The following is a 6,450-nucleotide window of genomic DNA, read 5'->3' on the forward strand; positions in this document are numbered from 1 at the left end:
TTCTTTTTTAAAATATTCATTTTAAATAAAAAAGAAATGTAATTAATTCTTAACATTTTATTTATGTAAAAAAATTATACAATAATATAAGACATGGAAATTTGTGATTTAAAAAAATTATACAATAATCATATTTAATTTTTTTAATTAATTAAACATGTTCTTAAAATATATAAAATTGTCATTTAAATTTATTATAATCATTTAAAATATATTTTTAAAATATAAAATATAGATTTGAATTAAAACATTTTAATTTAAAAATTTATGAGTAATAAATTTATCGATTTATTTTATTACATATTTTGTATTTATAAGCACAACTTAATTAGTTCTGTAAGTTAATGTGATGCTGCAGACTTTCATTGGTTTTCGGAGCAGCCGCCAGTAGTTTAAAAGTAATTATTGTTATTTTATCTCTTTACTAATCTAATGGCTTGTCTTGTCTCTACTGTTTCTTTTAGGAGTGATATCATGATACTGCATAATAACAACTACATTTGACGCTGTCAAACAATAATATTTTGATTATAATTAGAGTAAGATAAGAAATTAGTTCAATTGGCACTGTCAAATAATTATTGATTATAATCAAAGTAGATCTGATATATCTTTATATTCATTGATATATATATAATAAAAATAAAATAATTATAAAATAATAATTTTTATATATTTTTTAAAAGATAATATTAAATAATGGTAATAAATTTGTGTGTATTAAAATATCTTTTATTAACTTAAAATCATAATATATATTGAATGTAGTCAATGAAATTAGTTGTGCAAATGTTAAATGTCCATCAAAATCAAATCAGTTTAAAATATTTATCTTGGAAAAATCAGACAAAATTTGAGTTATTTAAAGTTATAATGAGATTTTAGACATATTGCACTGTCACAATATTGAAAAATATTTTTTTAACAACTTTATTTTATAATTTTTTTATGACGTAGTAATTCGTGAGTCATTTATTTCAAATATTTTATTTTAAATAAATTTAAACTGGTTAACAAAAATAGGGACACATAATTTTATTAAAAAGTTGTTAATATATCATATTTTTGAGAAAAAATAAAAAACGTAATTTTAAACATTTTTGTTTTTAATCTTTTTCTACACGCTATCCCATTAAAATTCAGTCTGACTTAAAAAAATTATTACTGTCTACTAAATTTTAGAACAATGGTGCTTTAACATCAAAATATATTTTTTTACTCCTAATTAACGTTATTTCTCACCACCTTTTTCTATTTTCAACCAAAATAGTAATAATAAAAACCACTTTTGTTAAAATCATTTTATTTCTATAAAAAATTGTCAAATAATAATATCCGTGTCAAATAATTTTTTTCTGATTTTTAACTTAATAATTTGTTCTCAAACTTTATCATTGAAAGTTTTATTTATAAATTTTGTACAAAAATTGATATTATCTATGTGACATCCTAAATATTATATGGACATACAATATAATAGGATTCAGCTATTATAGTATGTAAAAGTAGTTGAGAGCGTGAAATACTAATATTAGATGCATAAAGTCATCCAAATTTGGTTGGAAATTTAAAATTTGATACAAGTTTAAAAATTCTCCAAAATACATGACCAACTAAAGATTTAAGGAGACCTAAAGAGTGTTTTCAAAATACAGGTCATAATAAAATAAGGCTAGAAATCCTTTCCAAATAAAGAGTTACCTAAACTAAGAACTAGTAGAAGTCCTAAGAACTCGGAGCCGGTCTTTTTCAATCTCCAACGCTTGCTCCAAAGGCACATCATCATCAACTTCTGCTTACATCCAAGGATTTGGATGATCATCGCAAAGGAAAAGTCACACACATACAAAACACACAATTGCAAGGGTAAGCTATTTCAAGCATTTAAGGACCATAACACCATACAGACTAAATGCATTTTGTTGATACCAATGACCGACCACGTGATTTGACCATCCGGACTAGTATGAAATGTCAAGTTCCAAGGGTTTGTGCACTTGTAGTGGCCATACTGCTTTGCAAAGTCATTGCCGAGGGGTTTCACCCGACCACACACAAGTGTAAGCCCGTTACAGCGATATAGGCCTACAGTGAAAGCGCCTATCCTAGGACCTCCTGCTATTCACACCACATGACTCATCACTCCCTACTTGAGCTTGGATGATCATTAGAATGTCAGGATAAACCCCATTGGGAACTCCGGCCATTCTACGGTCAATCACAACAACTACAGTGGCACCACCATGTAACCTCCCTTGAGGATCATGGAATTATGTCCAATAACCATACTTGTTACACTTACACCAACCATCACTTTGTTACACTTACATAATTCACATACTTTGTACATACATGCGTTCAAACTATAATTCACAACGCAATACATCATACTCTTAATCATGTTGTACAATAATCCTTTAGTTATGTTATAAAAACAACTCATACATACTCAAACATTATATACTTTCACAGAAACATCACTTATTAACACAAATTTCTTTATAATCTTTAATTACCAATATTTAATTAATTCAAACAGCTTGGAGACCCTCACCAATGGCTCTGGAAGGGTCAAAAACCCCCAGAACGACCTAAAGAATGTCCAAAACGGACATCCGGAACCCCACAAACTATAAAAAACAAAAGCAACAGCTAAAAAGGGCGCCCAGCCCCCTTTAGGGGCGCCCGGGCACCATAATTAAGGTGAAACAGCGCGTTGAAGGGCGCCCAGCCCCCCCTCAGGGGCGCCCAGGCGTGGATTTTACAGATTTTCTGCAGATTTTGCAGAACTCACCCACTCTCATTTCGTTTTAGACCTTTTGGTGGATTTCTAGCACTCCTAACTTGATCTATATGATGAATCAAACTTGCCTAACTGGTTCTAGACATTCCTAATCCCATTCTTTAGTGTCTGTGCATCAATTCATACTCTAAATCTTAGTTTTCAACAACCTAAGGATTCAAATCTAGATTTACCAATTAGAATATGTGTTTTAGCCCTTTAGACACCTCTAGCAAGTCAGATTTGACTCAACTAAGTCATCCTAATAGCTTAACTCAATTACATCCATTCACAGATTCGTAATCTTACAATTTAAGAATTTCATGTTCTCATACACATAATCATCCAAAATTCAGCTCAAACATGTTATCCTATTTTACATAATCTACACATGCATTATCTAACAATTTCAACTGGAATCAAGTCATGCATACTAGTTACACATAATAGAATTAAAACCTAAGCTTCCTTTACCTTTATTTAAGCAGTGCATTAACAAAACCCCCTTCTTAGCTCAAGGAATCCCCAAACATGCCCCTTTCATTCTCGGAAATGCTAGACCACCTATGGATCATCAATTGATGATGGAAAACAAACTTTAGAACTCGATAGAAGCTAGATTTGGTAAAGAAAACAAAAGGGACTACATGTAGCAAGTTTGGTTGCATGCTCACAGCCCTAAGGTGAATGGAAAGAGGGATTTAACTTACTAGTAGATGAACAGCGAAATTGATCGGTTAGAACGTTGTTCTTGAAGCTCATATGGCCTAGGAAGATTCTGACTAACAAAACTAAGGATTAGAATATGAGTTGAGGTAGAGAAAATGGTAGAGCAGAGAAGAAGAGGAGAACGTTTAAAGAGGGTGATAGCCTTTTCAGAAAAGTGAATACACTAAAATTTTAAATTTCCATTATATTTCTAAAAAAATTAAACCCATAATCCGCTGCCACGTGTACACTCTAGAAGTTATATTTTTCTCAAATCTTAAATCTAAAACTAATTAGTATCCATAATAAACATTGACATTTTATTATTGTCATTTTTATATATTGAGAAAATAATAAAAGTAATAAGTAAAATTCAGATAAAATTTTCTTTACAGAATGTAAAATAATAATATACACAAAGAAATTGTTAAATTGTGACGTAGTGAAATTGTTAGTTAAATAAATTTTGTTATTTTTAAAATTAAAAATTAAAAAGTTTCTTCTTCCGTTTAGAACCAAAAAGTTTCTCTTTCTCGCGCAATCACCTACAAAGAAAAGGATTTCTTAGTTTAAATCTAAGTTATTCCGAAGGTGACTTCAAAGTGTAAAAGAACTTATGTAACTTAACTCCTTCGTTAATTCTTATTTTTTTTTTTCTTTTGTCTTTTGATATTTTAAACATTAGAGTTCACAAAAATATAATTAAAATTAAATTGTTTTTTTTTATTTAATTACATCACGTTGTCGTGTCATTGCATTAATTTTTTACAATTAAAATCCCAATTAAAACAAAACTTTAGTGACTGATCCAAACTAAACCTCCAAGTAATCCAGAACCTGAGGACTAAACATCTGGGGATTCAAAGGATTATGTGTGTTCACAGATGGCTGAGGTTCTGTTTTCCTTTTTTTTTTCTATTTTTTTTTTGGATAGTCTGATGGAAAATTATTGAGTAAAGACAGATTTAACGAATATTTTTAAGAATCTATTAGTCAGCATAATAATATTTAAGTACCCATTTGAATATTTATCTAATAAGTTTTTGATTAAAACATCCAAGTGAATAGTCTTTCCGAATCCATTTATTTGTAGTCAAGTCTTTTTTATCCAAAATAGAAAAAAATTTGTTTATTGTCAGACTAATATGATTTTTTTTTCTATACTCAGTTTAATCATATTATTAGATTTATCTAATCGGTAAATATGGAAACTTATTTAATGTATATTAATAGATTTGTTTAAGATAAATATTATTATATTCAAATAATCAATATATGAATGACTTATCTAATATGTAATTTTATATTGGTCTAATCAATACATTGATATATTCGTTTAGAGATTTATGCTATACTTATGTAATGTACATTATTCATTTTAATAGAACTTGCTTGCCTGAATATCCTTTGTCAAGAAGACTTTCAGTATATGGATCATCATATTTGTCTGAGCCGGTCACCAAGACTAACCATCGCCTCTAATACCACTATTGGGTCTATCAAGGAGGAGGTTCACGAACATCAATGAGATTTGAGCCCAACCACATAAAGGATTGACATCACTTTCTACATAAAACCTTAAGGTAATGGGTTAATGGGTCTTTACTATTTATATAGTGCTATATTTTTCTATCCAATGTGAGACTTTGACTCACACTTGGATTCCCAACGACTTGACTAATATGTGTTGTAAAACTCATCTAATCAGGGTGTGGACAAACTTGTGTAATGTGTATCCATAAACTCGTCTAATTTTTGTATAAACATACTCGTTTAATAAGTGAATAAACATACTCGTTTAATATGTATTTGTAGACTCGTCCAATCTATATATGGACAAACTTATCTAATGTATATTGCTAGATTCGTCCAATTAGTTTATAAACAAACTTGATTTCTGTTTGTTGTTAAGACTCATCTTATTAGTGTATGGATAATCATCTAATGAATATTGCTAGACTTGTTACAAAATTAACAAGTGTACTAAATACTACAAGTAATAAAGTGTATAAGTTCATATATTTTTTTTCACATAGACTTGCAATTTCCATACAAATTATGTTTATTCACTAATTAAAATAATGAAAATTGTTGATGTATATAAAATAAATCTAAAATTGAGAAAGTAATAAAATTATTTTATGGTAAAGATTTCACTATGTTAAATTTGATGTATCAAATCAATATCAAAACACTAAACAATATATTTCTAATTCTTACTCCCGCATTCACACATATAAGAAGATTTAATGTCTTGGCAACAAGTCTAAACTTTAATAATAAAAATCTTAATGTCTTAACAATTTTTATTATAATTCATATCAAGTTCAACATGTTATGAATGACTAATAATAAATTCTATATTTAGATATACGATCAATTAATTGTTCTATTCTAGCTTATATTTTAACATTGTGTCCAGTAATGAAATACTCACATATATGCAATTAATGAATTCATACACATAAAAAATATAACACAAAAGGAATGATTAAGAAATAGATTGAATAGTATAAATCACAAGAAAATATATTATGTTCTTCCAAACTTAAAAATGAGAATAAATAAAAAGTATTTATAAAATATATGATATAATNAGAAAAGATAGGAAGAAACACAAAACAAGAAAGGGTTTTATGCGTATCGTTCTTAATTGAATGCCATAAAATTTAATGTTTAAAAATCTTGATTAAATAGTTTTTTTTTTAAATATATTTTAAATGTTTTAAAATNGGAATAGAATGCATCCTTTGAAAGTTCTTCCATGCGTAACTTTCTTTCTGCATCCAGGATGTGATGACTAGAGTATGGATAACAAACGCATGCTACATTTTTTCCAAACATGAAGCAATAAATAAACAAAATGTGTAAACAGGTACAATAATCTTAAGAGGCTGCTATAGTTTTCAAAGCATTTGTTATTGGAGCTAAAATATGTTAGATTGTTTTAAAATCCAAAT

This window comes from Vigna radiata, chromosome 2, assembly GCF_000741045.1.
Source record: "Vigna radiata var. radiata cultivar VC1973A chromosome 2, Vradiata_ver6, whole genome shotgun sequence".
NCBI lineage: Eukaryota > Viridiplantae > Streptophyta > Magnoliopsida > Fabales > Fabaceae > Vigna > Vigna radiata.